General features: G+C 37.2%; 1 protein-coding gene across 3 annotated transcripts in view; it reads left to right on the top strand.

The window, feature by feature from the left end:
* The window catches only part of Grid2 (glutamate ionotropic receptor delta type subunit 2), a 1,433,911-nt gene that overhangs the window by 85,460 nt on the left and 1,322,483 nt on the right, over positions 1-25,968 (top strand). The gene's annotated exons all lie outside the window — the stretch shown is intronic.

Genomic DNA, 25,968 nt, shown 5'->3' with positions numbered 1-25,968 from the left:
GATCATGAGCAAGGAAGTCAGGACCGTGAGGAGTGCGTTTACCCATTGAGATGGTGGGACAGATGTAACGGGAGACCACCAAGTCCAGTTGGAATGGGACTGATGGAACAGGGGACCAAACCGGACTCTCTGAATGTGGCTGACGGTGGAGGAGGACTGAGAAACCAAGGACAACGGCGATGGGCTTGGACTCTACAGCATGGACGGGCTCACTGTGAGCCTTGTCAGTTTGGTTGCTCACCTTCCTGGACTTAGGGGGAGCTGGGAGGACCTTGGACTTAACATAGTGAAGGGAACCCTGATGGCTCTTTGTCTTGGAGAGGGGTGGAGTGGGGGTATGGGTGGAAGGGAGGAGAGGGAAGGGGGAGGAGATGGAAATCTTTAATAAAAAAAATGAGAAAAAAAGAAAACAAATGGTTTTAGGCAGAGAATATGTTTGTAATTGAAAGGAGCACACGGGGAATATGGAAGAAGGAGGGGCTGAGAAGCTTGGTAAAAAAATAACCTCTCATCCTTCTAACTAAGAGATCTCCAAGGTTTAATCTTGAGCAGAAACTCTGGCAAGCATCATGATGACATCTTCTGAAGGAGTAGCCTCTGTTCACTGTTTGACGGTGAGCTTTCCCTTCCCAAATTCATCCAAAATGTTACACAAGACTGATAACGTCCCAGACATATTTTTGAACTGTTCCTTGATGATCTAACACTGCAGATTGAGTTTTCTTCTTATAATCTATTACAAATAAAAGTACATGAAAAGAAAAAAAAGAAAAAAAAGAATGGGAGCATTCAACCTTGTCTCTTCTCAACTATAGTACCCCATGAGATACAGACCTGTGCCTGCCCCACGCATGCTGACTCGGTTTTTGTGCCTTCATATGTGTGTTGATCATGCTGATTTAGAAGGCCTTGCTCTCTTGGTGCTGTCCATTTCCTCTGGTCTTCACACTCTGTCTGCCTCCTCGTCCACAGGGTTCTCTAAACACTAAGGGGTAGGGGATTGATAGAGATATCCCATAGACAGCTAAGTGTCCTAAGGTTTCTCACACTGCATAATATCGGGATGTGGGTCTCTGTTCTCATCTGCTGCAGAAGGAAGCTTCTCTAATGATGGCTAAGTAAGGTACTTATCTATGAGAATAGCAGGATGTGCTTAGGAGTAATTTTATTGCATTTTTAATAGTGGTAGTTGCTTTCTTCCCAGCCCTAGCCTGGACAGTCTCGTGTCTGAGCTGCCATCACACTAGCATATCTTTCACCATTGTAAAGAAAGGGTTTGTGGCTGGGATGGTGTGTATGTTTCCCCTTTGGTGGCTTGCAGAGTACTTTACTGTACCAAAGATGCCAGAATGTATGGATAAGACTGTATGTTGGCATCAACTCAATTCTCCATGTTCATTAGTTGTTTAGTTGTTGTCTCTGGCAATGGGGCTTTAACATCAATTTTTAGAGAAAAACTGATATAGCCTGGATTATAGCCTGTGTGGTTGGGGTGTTCCCATGGTACTTTTTTGATCAACAACTGGGACTTGAAGTTTCCCTTTTGTGAAAGAATATGGCCAGATGAGACTCTGTTTCCCTTATTTTTTACACTTTCATTTAGATCATCCTCATATATGCATATATAGGGATCATATATAGCATTAGGTTTCCACATGATCTGTCAAATTGCTCATAATTTTAGCTGTCCCTTCCTATATTTCCTCCTTTGATACTTGATCCTCCTGATCCAGCCCATCCCCATGCATACATAAATGTCTATTCTATTTTCTTTACCTAGGAAGTTCTATCTGCTCCCTCCCTAGTCCCTCACTCTATACCTAATCTCTGTAGTTCTATGGAATGAAGCTTACATATCATTCACTTAACACCTAATGTCCATATATAAGCTGATATATACCATATTTGTCTTCCTGGGTCTGGGTTACCTCACTCTGGATGTTTTTTTTTCTAGTTCCATCCATTTAGTTGCAAATTTTATTTAATTTCTGTTGAAGGACTGAGTAATATTCCTTTGTGTAAATGTACCACCAATTTGTTATTCATTAGTCTGTTGAGGGTTATCTACATTGTTTCTGATTTCTGGCTATTATGAATAGAACAACAATGAACATGATTAAGTAAGTATTATTGTGGTACTATGAAACATCCATTGGGTATATGCTCAAGAGTAGTATAGCTGGATCATAAGGTAGATTGGTTTCCATTTTGTTGAGAAAAGACCACAGTGGCTAGTCAAGTTTCCAGTCCCAAAAGCAACTGATGAATGTTCCTCTTATTCCAAATCCTCTCTAGCTTAATTGATCACATGTTTAATTGATCTTAGCCATTCTGACAGGTGTAAAATAAAGCCTCAGAGTAATTTGTGTTTTTCTAATAACTAATAGTGTTGAACACTTCTTTAAGTGTTTCTCAGATATCTGAGTTTTTGTTATAATGAGAGAATCAGACTGTGTTCCCGCCCAGATCCTGGCTGCCTTGCTAGCTTATGCCTCAAAAAAACAACACATACATTGTCTTTGTTTAAACACTGCCTGGCCCATTATATCTAGCCTCTTCTTGGCTCTCACATCTTGCTTTAACCCAGATCTAATAATCTCTGTATCACTACGGTGTCGTGGTTTACCAGGAAGATTCTAACACACATCCATCTTGGGCCGGAGCTTCATAGCTTCTGCCTGATTCTGCTTTCTTTCTCCCACAATTCTGTTCTGTCTTTACCACCTACCTATGTTCTGACCTATCAGGCCAAGCAGTTTTCTTTATTAATTATCCAATGAAAGCAACAGATAAATAAAAGACCCTCCTATATCAAGTTTTCTCTTTTGTGAATTGTTTAGATATGTACCCCAATTTTAATTGGATTATTTGTTTTCTTGATATCAACTTATTTGAGTTCTTAACATTATTATTATTTTCAATATTAGTCCTTTATTGGATGTATAGTTGGTAAAAATATTTTCCCATTCTCTGGGCTGTTGCTTTGTTTGAATAACAATGTTCTTTGTCATGCAAAAGATTTTCAGTTTTATGAGAGGTCATTTATTAATTGTTGATCTTACTGCCTGTCTTAATACTGTTCTGCTTAAAAATGTCTTTTTCTTTACCAACAAGTTTGAATATTTTTCTCACTTTCTTATCTGTCAGGTTCAGAGTATTTGTTTTATGTAGAGGTCTTTGATCCATTTGCAGCTGAATAATGTGCAGGGTATGAAGTATGGATCTATTCAGATTCTTCTACATGCAGTCCCACCATTTGACCAGCACAGTTTGTGGAAGATGCTGCCTATTTTTAATTTGAATTTCTGGATATTTTATTAAAAATACCAGATGTCCAGGGAGATATCCCCAGCTAGTTCCTTGGGAGGCTGAGGAGAGGGAGCCTGAAATGGCCCTATCCTATAACCATACTGATGAATATCTTGCATATCACCATAGAATCTTCATCTGACGATAGATGGAGATAGAGACAGAGCCCCACATTGGAGCACTGGACTGAGCTCCCAAGGTCCAAATGAGGAGCAGAAGGAGGGAGAACATGAGCTAGGAAATCAGGACAGCGAGGGTTGCACCCACCCACTGAGATGGTGAGGCTGATCTAATCAGAGCTCACCAAGGCCAGCTAGACTGGGACTGAAAAAGCATGGGATAAAACCGGACTCCCTGAACATGGCAGACAATGAGAGCTGCTGAGAAGCCAAGGACAATGGCACTGGGTTTTGTTCCTACTGCCTGTACTGGCTTTGGAGGGGCCGAGCCTGTCTGGATGCTCACCTTCCTAGACCTGGATGGAGCGGGGAGGACCATGGACTTCCCACAAGGCAGGAAACCCTTACTGCTCTTCAGACTGGAGAGGGATGGGGAGGAGAATGGGAGGAGAGGGAGTGAAATGGGAGGCTGGGAAGAAGCGGGGAGGAGGTGGAAAATTTTAATAATAATAATAATAATAATATAAAATATCAGGTGTCCATTGGTGTGTAGATTTTTATTTGGACCTTCAGTTTTCTTTGTTCTATACATTTGATATTTTGATTATTATGTACTGAGGAGACCTTCTTTTCCTGTCCATTCAGTATCCTATAAGCTTCTTGTCCTTAACTGACATTTCTTTCTTAGTTAAAATAATCTCTATGATTTTGTTGAAAATATTTCCCCTTGCCTTTAATCTGGGTTTCTTCTCTCTCTTCATTTCCTATTATGCATAGTTTGGTTTTTAATTTTGTGTCAGATTTTATGGATGTTTCATGTCATGATTTTTTTTAGATTTGCAATTTTATTTGATTAATGCATCCATTTTTTCCTATTGTTACTATGGCGTAGATTCTTCCTTCCATTTCTTGTTTTCTGTGGGGAGGCTTGCCTCTGAGGTTACTGTTTGATATCATAAATTTTTGACTTCCAGATTTACCTCAGTTTTTGTTTTCTTTATTGATTCTATTTTCACATTCAGTTCTTGACCTGTTATGTTCATTTTATCCTACTTTTTGTTTGTGTTTTCACAGATTTCTTTAAAGACCTCTATCATAGTCATAAATGGCAATTTTATGGTCTTTTTTATTGATAATTCAGCTATTTTCCATACAAAGGGCCTACTGTGGAAGGATTGTTGGGTTGTAGTTCAGAAATATTGTCCTGACTATTATTGATTGATCTTTTTACACTGGCTTCTAGGTATCTGGATTTCAGAAGACTATAATTCTAGGTACTGATATCTGTTCTTATATTTGTTGGATGGATTTTCTGTTCTTTGGTTTCAGTTGCCCTTCGTAATTCTTGGAAGAATGTGGTGGCTGTGTGTTACCTGGTAGGACATTCTTTTGGATACTGATAGGGCGGGTCACGGGTTTTCTAGCTAAAATATGGTTCCAGATGTTGGGAACTGACACTTAGGAATGGGGCTGAGGAGTTTCATAGAAGGGAAAGCAGGGAATTGCACCAGCTCCTTCTTAGTTCCCTGGGAATGGGGCGGGGAATGAAGAGAGACCACAACAGGTTCTGCTACAGAGATTGGGATGATTTAGCTGAATAGACCTGGAGGAATTGGGGAGAAGTAATGATCTATAGTTATTCTATCTGCTTTTTCTGACCACAGTGACCTATGAGTTCCCTGAATACCTCTTCCTGCTGGGGGTGGATTAACAGGAGGAGTGGAGAGGCAGGTGAGAGGAGAAGAGCTGTGTGATCTACTGAGGATGAAGGGCAGAAAGAGGGGAAGGTTGCGGCTTGTGGTCTGCTACATAGTTCAGGATATGACTTGGTGATTAAGGTTATTGCTGTGATAGGACACCATGACCAAAGAAATTTTGGGAGAGTTGGGTCGATTCAACTCTTGTGTCAACATCACTTTTTCTCATCAAAAGAAATCAGGAAAGGAACTCAAGCAGCAGAGGAACCTAGAGGCAGCTGCTAGTATAGAAACCATGGAGGACTGATGCTTACTGATTTTTTTACCACTTTTCAAAAGATCCCAGGACCAGGGATGGCACTATGCATAGTGGCCTGGGTCCTCCTACATCAATAAATAATTAAGAAAATATTCTATAATTTGAGGTATTTCCTTATTTGAGGTTCCTTCCTTTCAGATAACTCTAGTTTGTGTCATGTTGACATAAGCCTGTCTAGCACATGAAGGAATTTGACTTTGAGGAACTAAAGTAGGGGCAGTAGTCTGCAAACTACCTGCTTCCCTGGCTAGAGTAGAAAGTATATTTTATATTGTCACACATAAGCATACACAAGAGAAAGCCTATCAGATTCTACCACAAAAGAGACTCATATATAGATGATAAACAATAAAATTAACTGATGTTATACCTGACGACAGAAGAACAAACATATTCATCAAAAGTGTTGTGTATATGAACATGTAGTGAACAATGAGATACCATGAAGAGTGAAAAGAGGTTTATAAATACTTATTTTTGTTGATGACCAAAGCAAAAATATAATCACTATGTATTTGCATTACCCTTTACATAGAACTCAAGAATTCAAGCAGAGAAGAAAAATGAGAAAACCTTCAATATAATATATGCTCATCATTATTGACACATTCTAAATAATAATATGAATTTATTAATTCTTTTCTACCCTAAAGCGATTTCACCTTTAAAAATGTATGGAAAATTAATAATGAAGAGTAAATGAACCTGTACTCACTTTTTTGAATATATGAAATAGGATAATACCAAATATTAATCAATTGCAATTAATCTCAACCTAATACTAGAATAAAATAAAACCATATTCTTTAAGGCTTTTGCACATCTTTACAATGAAATATGATCATTTTGATCTGTGTTTTCCCCCTACCACTCCATGTGGGTCCCAACCTCTTCTCAGTTCATTAAAACACTAATCCCATTTATTGATGGTCATATGTGCCTCAATGTGGGACCATCCACTGGAGCATGGATGACCTACCGGTGTCTCCTGTCGGAAAAAAAGAGTCTTCCTTGTCCAGCAGCTATCTATTCCCAATGGCTCTTGAGTTAAAGGCAAGACCTTGTGAACTTCACAGCTGCTGTGAGTTCCCGAGTGAAACAGACTTGCCGTGACCACAAGACAGCTTTTCGCAGCATTCCTTCCATCGTCTGCTCCCATATTCTTGTTCGCTCCACCTCTTCATCTGAGATGTTCCCTTAGCCTTGGCAGGGAGCTTAATAGTTATGTGCTTCTAGGATTGAACACTCATGGTCACTTATAGCATTTTGACCAATTCTGTGTCTGCATTGGGTATTCCCATTCTAAATTATGGGTTGAAAACCTGACTATGCTTACTTATTTTACACAAAGGCAGTTAAGCATAAACACAGCTACAAAAATTTATTATTTTGATGCTCTTCAAAAGACCTATGTAAAACTTAAAAAATTCAACACAATATTGCTGTCTTGATATAAAAAGAACTTTGAGACAAACCTGGGATTCAATAGTTTATCTTCCAGAGAAAGGTATAACAGGAATTAAGATTTCCATACTGGAACAGGATCCTCTTGGTTTTGAGAATTTCATGTATGCATCTTTTTGAACATGCATGAACCATTCATGGGACTCAATATCATGAAAATGCAAGTGACTTTTAGTTATTAGTTATTTGTATATATGTATACAGTCAGCATGAAATATTTTAGTGATTTTCCTCATTTAATTACTTTAAAATGTAATATTGATTCACTAAATCTATTATTAGTAGCATATCCTCCTAACTCCCAAATCTTTTTCAGTAATATCATTGCCTGTAATAGAAACATTGCATTAAGACAATTTCAAACTTCTCTTCCACTATGCACCCCCAGCCTGATTTCTCCTGTTCTCACCCACCTGCTCTCATTCCAGTTAAGAAATCTCTATTTCTCCTTCCCAGGGAGATCCAGGAATCCCCCCCATTCCCATGAACTCTCCTTGTTACCTAATCTCTCTGGGTCTATGGATTGTAGCATAATTATCCTTTATTTTATAGCTCATATCCAGTTATGAGTGAATAATACAATGTTTATCTTGCTGGGTCTGAGTTACCTCATTCAGAATGATTTTTTTTCTAGTTCTATGCTTTTGCCTTCGAATTCCTGGTATCCTTGTTTTAAACAATTAAGATATAAACATTGTATAAATGTGGAACAGTTTCTTTATCTGTTCCTCAGTCAAAAAACATCTATTCTGTTTCTATGTTTTTGGCTATTAACAAAAAAACTGCTATGAACATAGATAAGCAAGTGTCCTTGTGGTAAAGATGTGCATCCTTTGGGTATCTGCCTAAGAGTAGTATAGCTGGGTCCTGTGATAGGTTGATTCCCAGTTGTAGTGAGGAGCTGTGGGCAGGCCTGCTTTTCATCCTGCCTGGCTTCCAGACACCAGCTAGCTTTGCACCCGAAATAATTACACGGAAACTGTATTCTTTTAAAACACTGCCTGGCCCATAGTTTCAGCCTCTTATTGGCTAATTCTCACATCTTCCTTTAACCCATATTTAGTAATCTGTGTAGCACCACGAGGTGTGGCTTACCAGGAGAGATCTTAACCTGCGTCCATCTCAGAGAGGAGAAGCATGGCGACTCACTATGGAGACTGCCTGAATCGTCTCCACCTGTTTCCCAGAATTCTGTTCTGTCTACTCTGCCTACCTAATTTTCTGTTCTCTTAAAGGGCCAAGGCAGTATCTTTATTAACAATGAAAGTAACACATAGACACTCCTCCATCAGGAAATTCCAAAAGGTTTTCAACATATGTATACCTTGTAGAAACCTCATAGATATGGGGAGATTGGGAAGAAATTTGGAAAGTGCTAACAGAATAAAGTGCCAGTCAAAAATGCTGCATTGAACAGTTTTCCTTCAGGAGTGAAATAAATGGAAATTTTCAAGATCGTGGATAACAGTACATAGATACTTTTATTTGACAACATAAGCTAAGTATATCCAATATTTTGATTTTTTGTACATATGAAGAAGATGCTGGGTTCTAATTAAGGGAGTAGGAAGAGTAATCACAGAGGCCTGGAAGCTGAAATGGATGCGTGAAAGAGAAGGGTAGGAGAGAGAACTGGAAGTCATGATTGTGATTTCTGATTACATTATTAAAAAGAAAAATTGTTCTATACTACACTCATTAAGCATTTTCTATGAGGAGAGGTGAACTGTCTTAAGTACTATAGAGAGATACCTGTGTGAGCCTGGGAAAAGTATCAGACATTGCTAACGTGTCCTTTATGATTCAACAATTAAAAATTGTGTCACTCTTGCTCTCGTGAACTTTTCTCATTTAAAACTAGAATTTTATTTATTGAAAGATAAAAGTACTGTTCTTCTAGTTACTATGAGCTATGAACATTATAGTTTCATGAAATGAAAAAGTAATATACATGCCATTTATAAAAGGACCCCATGAGTGTAAATCTTGGGGATCTCTGTTGTTCAGTTCATTTCTACATGCTATGGTATCATAGAACAGTGCTTCATAATAACCTGAAGCCATAGTCACGATGCTCTCTTCAGAACTGTGAAACGGGTCACATTAGTGTGTATTCTCTCTCAGCTATCCTTTCCCTTCTAACACTGACACCGTTATGCTGATCTGCTTCACTGCTCTTTGCTTTCCCCAGGTACCAGCACTTTGCCATCTCACAAGTCCATCCAGTGAGACACTGTTGTGTTTCAGCCTACAGACACCCTGCTAAGATGATTATGTAGTCAATATGCTTAGGGGCAGGTTATGAAATGGTACTCATTGTTTTAGAGAAGACTCTCAGAACTTGTCTACTAGTTCAGTGGGCAAATTTTGTAAAGGTCTAAGTTTAAGTAATAATTTCATGTAACACATTGCAATTTAATTAGACAGAATAAAAGCACCTAATTAATTGAGTTGCAGCATATAAATGTAGACTATGTAACATAGGGAGAGAGTATGAATGATGTATGAAGGACTAGGTGTGGGGCTCAGTGGCCGAGTAAGTATAGGAGCCACAAGGCCCTCGGTGCAGCCCACATTAGCACAAAAAGAATAACAAAAACTAATGTCCTTACTGAGTCAGACCATGATAGCTCACATCTGGAATGCTACTTCACTCAGTAGGCTCAGATAGAGACTTCCCACGAACACCAAGTTAGGTCTTGTAACAATGTGATGAAAATAAATACATGTACACATGTCTATATGCGTAATTTTGTAATTTTCAAATTATATGAGTTGTACTATTTCATTATGATTACAATTTCAGAAATAGAAAAATTAGAGCCCTTTTATTGGATCATTTTAAAATAGTGGAAAATAGAACACAAATGAATACTTTGTTATGAATGTAGTTATTGTAGGTAACAACTTGGCTCACATATTTTCAATAACAGATATATTGAGGAACAACTTACATTCCTTAAAGGTAACTAGTAATTTGTGTAGTTCAGTGGTTCATAGAATATCTCCAGTAGTGGCACTATCAGTATATAATTTTAGAAAATATTTATTATTCCAAGAGAAGAACTCAGCCCATCAACTGTCATGGTCTACTCATCCCATGCTCCGTCCCTGGAAACCATGATTCTACTCTTCGTTTCCTGTATTTGCTTATTCTGGGCAGGCTTCATGAATATAATTATGCAGCATGCAGTCTTTTGTGACTGGTTTATTTTAATGAGTAAAGCATTTCAAATGATTAGTTATATTTTAGCATTTCTATTTCTATCTCATGTTAAAAATCATGTAAGTATGCCTCTAAGTAAACCTTATTTATTCATTGTGGTGAGACCTTGGCTTATTGCTTTGTGAACTATTATAGATAACACCTCTATGGCCTTTATATGTTCAGTACTCTTTTCTTAACCTTAGAAATGAAATGTCTTTTTTTTGAAACATGTGATATCAGTATTTAATATTGTGAGGAGAAGTCTGTGTTCGTGCACAGTATCTACATAATTTTACATGCAATGGTTAATGCATGAAGGTTTGCAAAGTTTCATGCCTTGACTGATCATTTTGGGTCAGAAACTGTATCTTCTTGAAGTTTCACTCACCTCCCCGACAGACTTGTGGTGTTGGTGATTATCTCAGGTCCTTAATTGCCCCTTTTAAATGTATTTCTAAGAGAAATAGCTGTTGAGATACTTGGCAAAAATTGATATTTAATATTTTATTTTTAAAGTTGAATCTTTTGTATGTTTTAAAAACAATAAAATATAGTTGACAAGAATTTTCTTTTATTGTGCAGACTGTCTTTTCACCCTTAAAATATTCTCTGAAGATTTCATACATGTATAAAAGGTCTCTTGGTCGCATGTACCATCTCTCCCATCCAGCTTCGCCATCATTTTCCATAACACTTTCTTCTCAACTCCATGCTCTCTATTATTTATTTATTTATTCTTTGGTCCCAATTAATGCTGCCTGTATATAAGTCATTTTGTTGTCAATCCAGTGAGGTAAGCGATCAGTCACCACATCTCCAAAAAATAGTATGTCTTCCAGTCCAGAAGCCACCAACTATCCGTTGTTCCACTGCTAAGGGTAGAGCTTTGAGAGCCTCTTCCTGATCCATGTTAGACTTAATAAGACTGATCTTGTGCAGATTGTGGGTAAGTCACCCCAGCTGCTGTGAGCTCTTCAGTGCCCTGTAGTAGAGAAGTTACCTAGCTATCTTTTCACCTTTGAAATAATCTGATGTCAGAGTCAGACGTATATATAAACTTATAGGAGTTTATTTATGATTTTAATATATTTCTGCAAAAATTTCATTTGTAATTTAGCAGTAAACAAAGACAAGCAAGGAAATGAAGAAATAAAAGGTGATGCTGCAAAGATTTTATAGTACTTTTGCCTGTTATGAGTTGAACAATTATTTGTTCGATACCAGCAATTGAAGAATGCCTAGTTTATATATAAGGAATCACTCTATTTTATCAAAAATAAATAATTATACAATATATTTCAAACTTAAATGTATTACATAATCACTTCAAACACACACACACACACACACACACACACACAGAGACATGGAGTTAAGTACTTTTCAACTTACTGTTAGCAAGCAATGACACTGGAGTTTAGACCAAGGTTCATGTGTCTGTTACACTGAGTTTACCCAAGACAGATGACAGACGATTGACAGCTGCCTTCAGACTGTTCAGCGATTAGACTTCAGACTAGTTCATTAGTTACTCTCTCCTATTAGATCTTGTATAAAGAGTACTAGTAATTATTGTTTAGGGCTAATAGGAGATCTCAACAAGATAATATATTTAAACTATTAAAATCTATTCCTGGAACAGTAGTACTTACATCCACAAATATTAGTTAAATATATTCATTACTATAAATCTGTTCTTATAAATTGACATTCTATTAGAGAATATCATTAAACTCATAGCTACATAAATAATAATAATAATAATAATAATAATAAATAATTGTGTGATTAAATATTTTGATAAGAAGAATAAAGAAAATCCAAAAGTAAAAAAACAGATGTGATTGGATAGTTGAGGTATTCAGGTATTTGAGTTCTTTTCTTTACTATGGTGGATGTCTAATTTTCATGTTTTCTGTCTTAGAAAAGTATTTTATACTTTAATGTATATAGATTTTTCTATATTCATAAGGAGGAATGTCCTTCTTTTGACAAAAATAGCCTGACTTTCAACTTACAAAACAACTTAGGTCTAAGGTTTATTCAGAAATAAAAATAATAGTGAACATGCAAAAAAATTCATGAGATTATATATACATTAATTTCAGTATTACCATCTCAAGTTATTAAAGAAAATTAATTGACTCTAACATCATGCATCTTATTAAATGATATTTTGAATTTTAGAAATGACAGTAGTACTAGTAGACTTATAAATATGATTAATTTAGTCTATCTAGATGTGACTAAAATGAAAGTTCAGACAGATGTGATTATCACTCATTATTCTAAGGGTAACAGAATCTGGAGACAATTTTGGTCCACACAGCACTGATGGCCTGAGTGAAAGACTAAACAAGATGTACATTGACTTCAGAAGGAGGCTATGTCTCTGTGTCTGGATATACATCTGAACCCTTTTCTTCTCAGCAGTCCAGTTGTAAACTCTCTTTGGGCAACAAGTGAAGACAAGACTAGTCTTCCATAATTAAGTACTTTTTGATGTCAGTTATTAAGTTTCTTGTGAATTAACATCCCAACAATTTCCTTAATTCATCCACATCATAAATTTCCAAGTGTGATCATTGTGAAATTATCATTTCATGTGCATTTTAAAATAAGACAACTGTTTTCATCCACTTCACAGTCAGACACAACTGATATGTTGGTTGATACTGGCAATAGTAGCTAACTAGTTGAAAAGAAGTCAAATGGTTTGCAAAGCAGTTTTATGAATAGAGGAGATGGATGCAAACCACAATCAGGGAAGCATTTGCAATCTATTCTGCAAAATTTCTCTGGCATTAGGTCTACATGGGGGCATTGTTAGAGGCTGGAGGGAGAGTATCTACATGTAACTTTTTGTCCTCATGTATATGGTTAAAACCTCATGTATATGGTTAAACTTTCTTTGCTTGCCTCTTTTCCTATCCTTTCACACACACATCTTAGATGTTTTCAGTTCTAAGATAAAGAAAATATGAGTGTTTGACACAGAGAACTCTCTAGGCAGATTTTGACAAGAAACAAAGCCTCAAAGGAATGATCGCATAAAAGGCATGCAACCCAGAATAAATTTATTAAAACGGAAGTGTCAGTTTTTGATGTGACCCCGTAATTGTAGAGTATTTTCTGTTGGAGGTTTTCCCCATTATCTCTTGCCCAATGTGCTTGCATTAGACATTGTCAACTTACCCTTGAGAAATAAATTAAGAGACTGTTGGATCAACTCGACAGAAGATCAGAACAAGAACATGTTTGGGGCCTGGAATAGCATGGGGAATGAAGCAGCTTGTATTTTAAATTATAATAATCTTGGGAAGTCTCTGAGTTGGCAAGGATATTGTTCATGTTGGGAAGCTTTACTAATATCCCCAGTATTGGTCATAGTCAGGGCAGATTAATGCATAACTGTATGTAATTAAAGGTTTTGGAGGGTTGAAGTCTATACTCTACTTGTCCTCTTGTGTTTTCAGTTAGGAAAGATGATACACAGACATAGACTTCTAAAATCTAGATATTTATTTGGATAATGATATTATATATATATGGATGTATAGGGCCTTATTCATGACCAATTTGTTCCATTGCTTTTTAAAAAATTAGTACTACTGAATGTGTTAGAACTTGTATTCCAACAGTTACCAGAGACTGATACAGTGAAATGTATACTGTAAATATATGAATTTTAATATACTTAAATACCAATAATATACTTAAATCAATATAAGATGATTTCTTACATGTATGTAGCTACCAGCATAGAGTGGTATCCAAGGTTAAAGCTATGATTTCAACATACTGTAAGGCATTGTCTTACAATGCATTGCAGAAAGGTCAATTTATCCATTTGCAGAATTGTATTACACATGGACTTTGTATATAGTAAGTCAGCTGGTTGTCATTCTGGGTAAGAGTTACTCAAAATTGAACCACAGGTAAGATATCTGGTTTTACAAAATTGATATTCCCTGAGATACAAACTTTTTAGAATATGGGCATTGTATGTAACGGGTTGAGATGACTACTGATTTGCATTTTAGCATATACTGGTGTGTACTGAGTGTTTAACTAGTTATCTAGTTATACTCGATTTCAAGCCATATCTCCAGAGACATGTGGTCTTGCTTCTCTTACAGTCTTGTTTGGATGTACTTCAAAACACAAGTTACATGTACTTCTGGCTCTCTTGAAGCAGATGAGTTTCTGAAAGATACAGTTATACATCTGTGTGACATGGAACAACCTAGGTTTTACAGAAAGAGCCTAGAACTTCTAGGATAAAATGTCTTATCAGTCACCCTCACAGGAAGGAATGAAGTACACCTTCACCTATCTTTGGTCAGTTTGAGGCCCCAGAAAAGGGCTTTTGTACCAAGATTATGAAAGAAAGAATAACAAACGCAGCCTGCCATTTTTATTATGTTTCGGGATGTCAGAGTTACAGCTAAGATGTTCTGGGCCTGTAGCACCTCTGCTTCTTAGGGCTGTAATGGGGAACACAATCTATGTCTTCTCAGCACAGAGTCTGGTATGCAGAGAGTGCTTATCTATTATTAATATCAGAATTGCCCTGGCTGTTCCTTTAGGAGGTGAAATAATTATTATTGACTCTGCCATTCCAGGGGAAAATTATATACTTGAACTCTTTTCATTTGACACTGAACTTCACTTTAGATTATTCTTACAAAATGTGCCTTCAGGGTTTTGCTGTGGCAATATCATGAAACACAGATTTATGAAATATACTGAATTATTTACTTTACATTTACATTCATGTTGTGGCTTTTCTGGTTCCCTTGCACTGGCATCTAGAAATCCAAGAAAATTGAAGCTGATTTCCAAAAAAGGAAGAAGCCTTTCCCCACAAATCTGTGTCTCACACTTTCTTACTATTTTGTTTCCTATCACATCTCTTCATTTCATAATAAATTCTCATTTTAAACTTTTCAACTCCTGACTTGTATTTTTAAGACTTTAAAAATTTGTTTTTTTCTTAAATACCTTGCTCTTCTTCTTGGCAATTTTATACAAACACATATGGGAAGTCCTTCTGTATATGTGTTGCCTTTATTGGTTAATGGTTAAAGAAGCTGCTGCCAGCCATTGGCATAACAGAACATAGGCTGGAAGAGATATATAGAGAGAGAGTAGGTGGAGTCAGGACATGCCATGTAGTGGTCAGAGGAGAAAGACACAGAGCTGCCAGCTGGAACCTTGGCAGTAGGACAAGAGCCTCATGGTAAAATATAAAATAATGGAAATGGGTTAATTCTAGATGTAAGAGCTAGATAGCAATATGCTTAAATGATTGGCTAAGCAGTGATTTAATTAATACAAATTTCTGTGTGATTACTTTGGGTTTGAGTTGCTGGGAACAAACAAGTGGCCTCCAAACACACACACACACACACACACACACACACACACACACACACACATATATATATATATATTCTGTCCCAGCCTCATCTTCTTTTTCTATAAATCCCCTACATTTCTATCCCTTTCCCCCATTATCATGAATTTGTGTTATGACCCAATTAGTATCCTGAGCCATCTGTCCACTGGAGGCTTCTGGGGTCGCCAGTGAGTACACAACTTTCCCTACCACAGAATCTACCATTAGCAAATATTAAAAGTATGTGCTAGTGCATTGCATGCCCATCACTTTTTCATACCATACTGTTGTTGCATACATTGCTGTGCAGACCTGGTACAGTCATATGCAGTCACTATAAGTTTATGGTTGAAATGATTGTGTTTCTCTCAGAAAACTGCATCACCACCTCCCTCCCTGTCTTCCTGCTATTACATTCTATTACTGTTTTCTGAGTCCTAGAGAGGTGGCATGAATGTCTTGTTTGTGGCTAAGCACTCATTTGTCACCTTGTGTGGTTGTACATAACCAATATGGAGGGTCTTCATATTCAGATAACAGCTTGATTTCTCTATATGATGAAAACAGAATGTGGTGTCTTTAGCAATAGGGGTTTTTCCACCTTCTGCACAGCAACCAAAACAAGTGGCAAGAACTTGTAACCTGTTGTGGATTTCTAAAGTATCTGTTGTAGAAAAAGTTAAACAGTGAAGGACTGGGGAGGCAGAGTAGATTGTCCGGTAGGGAGAGGGTTAACAAAATGAAAGTATAGAAAAATTTCCTGTTGAAACTTATTATCCTCTCAGCTTTTATTTTTGTATTCTCTGTTGACTGATGTTTTTGTCCTTCATGGTCCCGCAGCTGTTCAGTCCCAAAGAAACTAACAGAGATCTACATTAATTATAAACTCGTTGGCCTATTAGCTCAGGCTTCTTACTAACTAAATTTTACATCTTACAGTAAACCATAGTTCTTGCCTGTGTTAGCCACATGGCTTAGGACCTTTTATCAGCAAGGCATTCTCATCTTGCTTCTTCTATGCCTGGCTCCTCTGTGTCTGAGTGACAACTGCGGACTAACTCTTTCATCTTCCCATGATTCTTTTGTTATGGTTGCCCCTCTTCTTCTACCAGCATGGTTGCCTGCCTATATTTCCTGCATGGGTACTGGCCAATCAGTATTTTATTAAAATACAAATAACAAACATTTACAAAGTACAAGACCATTGTCCCACAGCAATTCTCTTTTAAGTAGCTTTTTAGCAAGACATTGTATGTATAATACATTTAGAAATTATATTAATATATACATTTATATATTATTTATTTCTGTGTACACAATATATTTGTCATTCTTTTCCATACTTGTAAATTATGGGGAAATCTTGTATATATAATTTATATGAATAATGATTTTTTTCATCACCCTAATTTTTTCAATACCCTAATTTTTTCATTACCCTAATTTTTTAATATCCTATTTTTTGTAATTGTTGTGTATGTGTTAAACTAGCTCCTTTATTTAACTTTAAGTAGTTTAAAAATTAAGACAACATTGTATTTTCTTTTACTATAAAGTTATATTATTTTCGAAAAATAAACTGAAAAATTCCTCAGTAGTTTCTTTTCTGAATCTTCTAACCATAGAAAGCAGGGGCATAAATTAAGAAAATAAAGAAAGATATTCTTTTTTGACATAAATAACATTTTTTCATTATGGTGATTTGTGATCTTTATTTGCTTGAGATTATTTAAGCTTATATAGTTCCATTTATCTTGAAAAAAATTATAAACATAGAAAACAAAATTGGCACTTTTGCCTTTGGAAATAATTTCTTAAGTTTAAATTCAGAAAGTGAGAACTTGTTGCAATAGGGAGTACTGCCTTCCTACCTATCTGATCTCACCATGAGCCTCCTGAATGCCCAGTGGTACCTTCTTCAAGGCAGAGGCACTGACCATGCTACAAGCTTTCTTTGCATGGTCTTATCTGGGCCAAATTTCACAGGACCTCCATACAAAAGCAGAGGTCATTGCTTTCTGAGCTTTTATGTTGACTCTCACAGGTATCATTCATGTGCTTTTTTCTGATGTTCTATATTGTTAAATTACATACATGTGTACTTTCAAATTTAGTACAAATTATTTTTCTAAATTTCTGTGAGTTTCATAATATGGGGGATATTATTTTATTTTCTAAACATACCAAACATACCACTGGAAATATTTTGTATAAATTAATGCATGTAAGGAAAGTTCCTGAAATTAGTGATATAAGATTACAGTATTCAATTTGAGAAAAACATCTCAACACTGCACTGAGATCTGCTGATCATCTGGGTCATAGTCCAAGAGGAAGAAGATTCCTAGTTCATATTTGACATTGGGTTTGCAATACTCAAATCACCCTTGGGTTGGTAGTCTGGTTCTAGATTTGGTCTCAGAAGAAGATAACACATAAATAAATTGATATGCTAAAATTCAGCAATAATGTATAAGTGTAACTTTCTTGAGGAAAGCAACCATTTGCAACTTGGCATATAGGAAGTGTGTAGATGGAGTGGCGGGACTGCGCCCCGCCACCCGGCTAGCTTTACACCCGAAATAATTACACGGAAACTGTATTCATTTAAACACTGCTTGGCCCATTAGTTTCAGCCTATTATTGGCTAATTCTCACATCTTGACTAACCCATATTTAGTAATCTGTGTAATACCACCAGGTGGTGGCCTACCAGGAGAAGTCTTAACCTGCGTCTGTCTCAGAGAAGAGAGGCATGGCGACTGCCTATGGTGACTGCCTGAAACTTCTGCCTGACTCTGCTTTCTTTCTCCCACAATTCTGTTCTGTCTACTCTTCCTACCTATGTTCTGACCTATCATTCCAAGCAGTTTTCTTTATTAATTCACCAATGAAACAACAGATATACAGATGACCCTCCACCATCAGAAGTGACTATAAGGGATTCAGAAACACTGACTGGGAAATGCAACAGGAAAGTGAGATGAGAGGATTTTTGTGCTAGAAACTGGAAATAGAAGAATCTTTTAAAAAATCATATTTGTTTTATTATGCAAATTTACCTTGAAGGGCCCAGTGATGCTCTTATTAGAAGCTCTATTTGCAGTACTAGAGATGTACCTGGTATTTCAGTGTTTTCAAAATCTGAGTTTCTATAAATGTGATATAATATGTAGAGAATATGAGTAAAAGCATGATGAAATTGGCTAGAGGAGGGTGTCAGGATGGCAAATGATATAAAAAATAAAGCAAGGGTATAAAGAGTGTTAAATTTAGATAAAATTAGGTTAGAGTGAGATTACTGTGAACAATTATCAATGGTGAATGAAAGTATCTGGCATGATTGTATTAATAAGGCACTTGATAGGTTCAGAAATTGTCTGATCTCAAGATCAGGGGTTGGCAAGAGATGTGGCAAGAAGTTCACATCCTGATGCTGAAGTCTAGACATCTCACAGCCTAAAGATATTTATGCCTCTTGTTACCTGTTTTCTCAAGGAATTGAAATGTAATGCCCTTGATGAAGGCAGTCCCTAATAGAACAATAAGGGTATTTCAGACACATGAAGGATAAAAGCTTTTGGGTAATAAAAGGAAAGTGACTAGAGACAGTAGAGATATATTATCAATATCCTTTATGATTCACCAATTGGACAGAATACTTGAATTTGTGGAGCAAAACCTGCACAATAGTTTTCATTTTCTGCCTTGGTTCTATGTAACCTGCCTAAGGACAAAAGACAAAACATAACAGTATGAATACATATTTAGAGCTGTTCAGATGAAATAAATAAAAAGAAGAACCAAGAGAGTTACTGTTTTTTTTAGGAAATTACTGAGGGCTGGGGCACCAAGAAGTCTGAGGAGACAGAGAACAAATGAGGGCTCACGCTGCTTACGGTGTCTGCTGGCCAGTACCTGTGATGACTCTCCCTGGGTGCTGGTGTGAGGCTACCATTTCATCATGTACAGTCTCTCTATGGATATAAACTGTGTTGTGAGTGTTCATCCTGATCATTTATTCTGGGAAACAATGTCCATACTACGTGAATTGCTTTTTTCAATTTAATTTCTTTCAGTAGTTTTCCAATCTAACATTAATTTAAATTGTTTACAGTTGACTGTTTTTTTTAAGAATAAATTTATAAATCAAAAACTTCACAAACAGGTGTTAATTGTATTGTTATAGAAAGTGACTAAAAGTATTGTATTATTGCTCAAAATTCCAGCTAAGAAATTTGGTAGGCTAGCCTCACTATGAGGAGTAAAATAAATTGAATGAGTCATCCTTAGCCCATAACATTAAAATCTTTCACAGCTTCTTACGAATACAAAGTAGATTCTGACTCAGAAACTTCTTCATCCAAAGTTTCATCACTATGAGTCATTACTAGTGTTTTTCACCAAAAATCCTTGACATTAGCAATAACTCACATTCCTATAACATTTTTTTTGTTATCAGATTACTCCTACATACAGTTATTTCATATACACTAAATTACATTAAACCACACAGCTGAACCAGATAATTATAATGCTCAGGACCACAAAAAATAACTTTTAAATTTATATTGGCAATATTATATAGTTCATGAAGGTTGCCTTTTGGTAAGAGGGATATTACAAATTATTATACTTTTAGCTATAAAACATTTCAATTTGCTTTTGTAGATCCTACGTATAAACATAGATATCAAAGCATTTAAAATTCAAATCCAAAGACCTGGACAATCCCCAAGAAATAGCTCTATAAACTTGCTATTTTGCACCTTTGCTATTTATTGATTTCACATTAAAGACTAGTAATAGAAATATGACTAGTAAAGAGTTCATTTAAAAGTACAAAATATATTCATGTTAATTATGTTAATGATTCAAAGAGGAAAATTATAAGTCATTTACTTTCTTTACACATGCTAACACATTAAATGAGCATGATACAAACCTAAGTATACCATAATCATCACTCACTTGACATCTTTGAATGAAGGTGTAAATATTAAATGCTAGATAGAAATATGACAAAACACTTAAGAAAATAGTTCCCAAACCATTCAATTATAATAGTTATTCATGATGAGGCAGATGAGTGCATTCAGCCCTACATAGGTGATGGAAGATACTGAGGTGGAACAGTGCCAGGTAACCTTCCTTAACTAAGCAAAGCCCACCTGAGACTGACAGCTCTAAGTATAGACAGCCTACAGAGCAGAATGAGTTCAGTGGATGCATCAGGAAGTGGGAAAGCCCAAGTGGCTGGAGAGCAAAGCAAGATTAAGAATGAGGGGAAAAAGAAGTGTGCAGCAGCTAAAAAGGAGAATATAAGAATTTTGAGCTTATGTGTTTGGGTCCTTGACGCTGAGGAGCAGATCAGGCAGTGCTAAGAGTAATGTATTGTGGCTGAATTCTATTGAAAGGTGGATCTAGATGTAGTAAAATCGAGAGGATAGAGGCCTAGTGGTGGGATAAGTTGATGATTGGCAAGGAGAGAAAAGAGGATGGCTTGACTGGAAAGTTGCAGGGGCAGATACAGAGTATAAATATAAAATAAATAGATGAGAATGCTAATGATATAGTAGTATCACTTACTAAATTTGACTGCACTTCCCTTCCTCCCAAATCCAGAAAGAAAGGACACAATTGCTAAGAGAACTAAGTGTGAACTGGATTCTTCCTCTGGGAAATGATCTTCCAGAAACTAATATACTAATACCTTTACTTTATATGGTATAAGATAAATGATGTAGATAAAGATTTTTCTATTTTTTGTTTACTTTACATAACAAACACAGTTTCCCCAACTCCTCTCTTCTGTCCCCTCCTCCCTCCTTTCTACTTGCCACACCCACTCCTCAGAAAGAGTAAGGCCTCCAGTGGGGAGTCAAGTCTGGCATATCACGCTGAGGCAGGACCAAATTTCTGCCCTCTGCATCAAGGCTGAGCAAGGCATCCTACCATATGGAATGGGTTTCAAAAGCAAACTCATGCACCAGGGACAGATCCTAGTCCCACTACTAGGGGCCCCACAAACAAACCAAGCTACACGACTATCACCCACAGGCAAAGGGCCTAGGTTGATCTCATTCAGGCTCCCTAGCTGCTGGTCTAGAGTCTGTGGGCTCTCATGAGCTCGGGTCAGTTGTCTCTGTGGATTTCCCGATAATGACATTGACCCCACCCCCACCCCCACCCCCACACCCCCGCCGCTCATATAATTCTTATCTGGACTCCTAGAGATTGACTATGGATATCTGCATCTGCTTTCATCAGATACTGGATGACGGTTCTATGATGACAATTAGCGTAGTCACAAATTTGTTTATAAGAGAAGGCCACTTCAGGCACCCTTTCCACTATTTCTAGGAGTCTTGACTGTGATCATCTTTGTGGATTCCTTGGAATTTCCCTAGTACCAGGTTTCTCCCTAACCCAAAAGAAAGATGTTGATATCTTCATTCTTTCCCCACTCTCCCTTTCTCCCCACCTCAGCTCGATGTGGCTCAGGGATATTTCTACTCAGCCCTAAGAAGCTTATGATCTACAGGAAACAGGTCTCTGCACGTGCCAGTATGTACATGTTTGCCGTTTTCTGGTCTATTATCTTGCAGGCTCCTTTGGTCACAAGTATAGCATGTTTTGTGATCTGTCTTTCTGTAATAGATGGAAATAAAGTAATCTTCCATTTGGTTTTTGTGTCTATGTGTGTGTGACTGTCTCAGATGGTCTTTTAACTTTTGAGGGGAATGGTATGCTATTTATATCAATTCCAAGATTTAGGTATATAACTCAAAATGAAGCACGTGCTTTGAGTAATAGAAGCTGTAGATATGAGGGAAACTCTGTGGGTGGAAACTTAAGAAATAAATGAACAATCACAAATAAACTTGACTATGGAAGTTCAGCACTGATAAATTAAGATGAAGATTAACATGCACAGTCTAGTTTAACAGCATGAACACTCCATTTGTTAACTTTAGCAAAAGCCATAAGAACTGGAACCCAGATTAACATAATGGGCATGGTCCCATTTGATGATAATAGTAGATTCATCTAGAAATGCTTTGTAAGTTGCTTCTCAACACTGAGTAAAATTAGGAAAGGAAGCAACACATTAACCCTAAGACACATGCAGCTAAGGTTTTCAATAATATCTTTCCACTTTGTCTTTAAATTTCCTTCTCAAGAGCCAGTGTATTTTATAACACTTTTGAAGATCATAATTTTTACCCAGGACAACGTTAAAAGTCTCAGTATAAGAATCTGTCTTACTCAACAATGAGGACACTAAGAGAGACATACATCAATCTAATCTACATGGGAAGTAGAAAAAGTCAAGATCCCCTGAGTAAATTGGGAGCATGGGGACCATGAGGGGACATTTGAAGGGAGGAGGGGAGAGACAGGAAGGGAAGCAGAGAAAAATGTAGAGTTTAATAAAAAATAGTCTGTCTTATTATATAAATCCTCAAAAATATATTTGCAAATAATTCAAAAATTATAAATCTTTTAATTACTCAACTCAAATACCATACCCCTTTCTTATCTGAAGATATAAAAAGGGAAATTTAACATGCTTTCTTACCTTTTTGTTGTCTAGTGTGATGCAATTTTAAGTGTGAATTGTATGAAATTTAAAATCTAGGGATAGAACTTACTGACGTTTACAGTAATGATTGCAATGACCAGGACTTACCTTGACTTTGAAGAATCAGTTGCACCAAAGTCATCCAGTTGAAAAAATCATTTTCCTGTTGATTCTGAGGTGGCAATAAACCAATTCTTGACAACTTTTTGCTATAGCCTTATTTGGTGACATAAACAACATTAAACTTTGACATTAACTATATTAGATAAAATCATATATGTTTGTTTTTTCTTTCTGGAAGTTGACACCATAAACACATAAACAATAACGTGATTCACTCTAAGTAACTACTAGGTTATACAAAGTGTTTTAAAAAGCTAAAATGTATGAAATTTATAATTATTTTGTGAGTGTATCATTTTTAACTATAACACAATACTGGAATTTGTATATCATCAAATAAAAATTATTGGAAATTTTACAGTCAAAGGTAACAGAATTGTATTTAATGGTAGCTCATGAGAAGAGTAGCAAAGTCATTAAGCAGAGTAGGAACAGAGACTGAATGATCTTACTGTTGCCAAAAAGAGGCTTTCTTGAACATTATTTCTTTTTTTTCTCTCATTTTTTTATTCAAGATTTCCATCTACTCCCCCTTCCCTCCCCTCCCTTCCACCCATACCCCCACTCCACCCCTCTCCAAGACAAAGAGCCATCAGGGTTCCCTTCACTATGTTAAGTCCAAGGTCCTCCCAGCTCCCCCTAAGTCCAGGAAGGTGAGCAACCAAACTGACAAACTCACAGTGAGCCCGTCCATGCTGTAGAGTTCATGTTCATTGCCATTGTCCTTGGTTTCTCAGTCCTCCTCCACCGTCGGCCACATTCAGAGAGTCCGGTTTGGTCCCCTGTTCCATCAGTCTCATTCCGACTGGACTTGGTGGTCTCCCGTTAGATCTGTTCCACCGTCTCAATGGGTAAAAGCACTCCTCGCGGTCCTGGCTTCCTTGCTCATGATCTCCCTCCTTTTGCTCCTCATCAGGACCTTGAGAGCTCAGTCTAGTGCTCCTATGTGGGGCTCTGTCATTTTCTCCATCCAATGCCAGGTGAAGGTTCTATGGTGATATGCAAGATATTCATGAGTATGGCAATAGGATCTGGACATTTCTGGCACCCTCTCCTCAGCTGCCCTAGGAACTAGCTGGGGTCGTCTTCCTGGACACCTGGGAACCCCTCTAGAGTCAAGTCTCTGCCAACCCTAGAATGGCTCCCTTAACTAAGATATATAGTTCCTTATTCTCGTATCCACCCTTCCTATACCCCAACCATCCTATTCCCCCAAGCTCTTCCCATCCTCCACTTCACCCTTTTCTCTCCCCATCCCCCCTTCCCCCATCCCACCCCACCCCCATGTTCCCATTTTTTGTCCGGCAATCTTGTCTACTTCTAATAACCAGGAGGATAACTATATGTTTTTCTTTGGGTTCACCTTCTTATATAGCTTCTCTAGGATTTTTTTACGAATTATAGGCTCGATGTCCTTTATTTATGGCTAGAAACCAATTATGAGTGAGTACATCCCATGTTCCTCTTTTTGGGCCTGGGTTACCTCACTCAGGATGGTGTTTTCTATTTCCATCCATTTGCATGCAAAATTCAAGATGTCATTGTTTTTTACCGCCAAGTAGTACTCTAATATGTATATATTCCACACTTTCTTCATCCATTCTTCCACTGAAGGGCATCTAGGTTGTTTCCATGTTCTGGCTATTACAAATAATGCTGCTATAAACATAGTTGAACAAATGCTTTTGTAATATGATTGGGCATCTCTTGGGTAAATTCCCAATAGTGTGATTGCTTTGTCCTGGGGTAGGTTGATCCCAAATTTCCTGAGAAACCTCCACACTGCTTTCCAAAGTGGTTGCACAAGTTTGCATTCCCACCAGCAATGGATGAGTGTACCCCTTACTCCACATCCTCTCCAGCAAAGGCTATCATTGGTGTTTTTGATTTTAGCCATTCTGACAAGTGTAAGATGGTATCTCAAAGTTGTTTTGATTTGCATTTCCCTGATTGCTAAGGACGTTGAGCATGCCCTTAAGTGTCTTTTGGCCATTCGGAATTCTTCTGTTGAGAATTCTCTGTTCAGTTCGGTGCCCCATTTTTTAATTGGGTTCATTAGCATTTTAAAGTCTAGTCTCTTGAGTTCCTTATATATTTTGGAGATCAGGCCTTTGTCTGTTGCGGGGTTGGTGAAGATCTTTTCCCAGTCAGTAGGCTGCCTTTTTGTCTTAGTGACAGTGTCCTTTGCTTTACAGAAGCTGCTCAGCTTTAGGAGGTCCCATTTATTCAATGTTGCCCTTAATGTCTGTGCTGCTGGGGCTATACGTAGGAAGCAGTCTCCTGTGCCCAAATGTTGTAGAGTACTTCCCACTTTCTCCTCTAACAGGTTCAGTGTGTTCAGATTGATATTGAGGTCTTTAATCCATTTGGACTTGAGTTTTGTACATGGTGATAGACACGGATCTACTTTCATTCTTCTACAGGTTGACATCCAGTTATGCCAGCACCATTTGTTGAAGATGCTTTCTTTCTTCCATTGTGTGCTTTTAGCTCCTTTATCAAAAATCAGGTGTTCATAGATTTGTGGGTTAAGATCTGGGTCTTCTCTTCAATTCCATTGGTCGACTTCTCTATTTTTATGCCAATACCAAGCTGTTTTCAATACTGTAGCTCTGTAATAGAGTTTGAAGTCAGGGATGGTAATGCCTCCAGAAGTTCCTTTATTGTATAAGATTGTTTTGGCTATCCTGGGTTTCTTGTTCTTCCATATAAAGGTGATTATTGTCCTCTCAAGATCTGTGAA

This window comes from Arvicola amphibius, chromosome 2 (genome assembly GCF_903992535.2).
Source record: "Arvicola amphibius chromosome 2, mArvAmp1.2, whole genome shotgun sequence".
In the NCBI taxonomy this organism is placed as follows: Eukaryota; Metazoa; Chordata; class Mammalia; order Rodentia; family Cricetidae; genus Arvicola; species Arvicola amphibius.
This window is presented reverse-complemented; position numbering and strand designations above follow the sequence as displayed.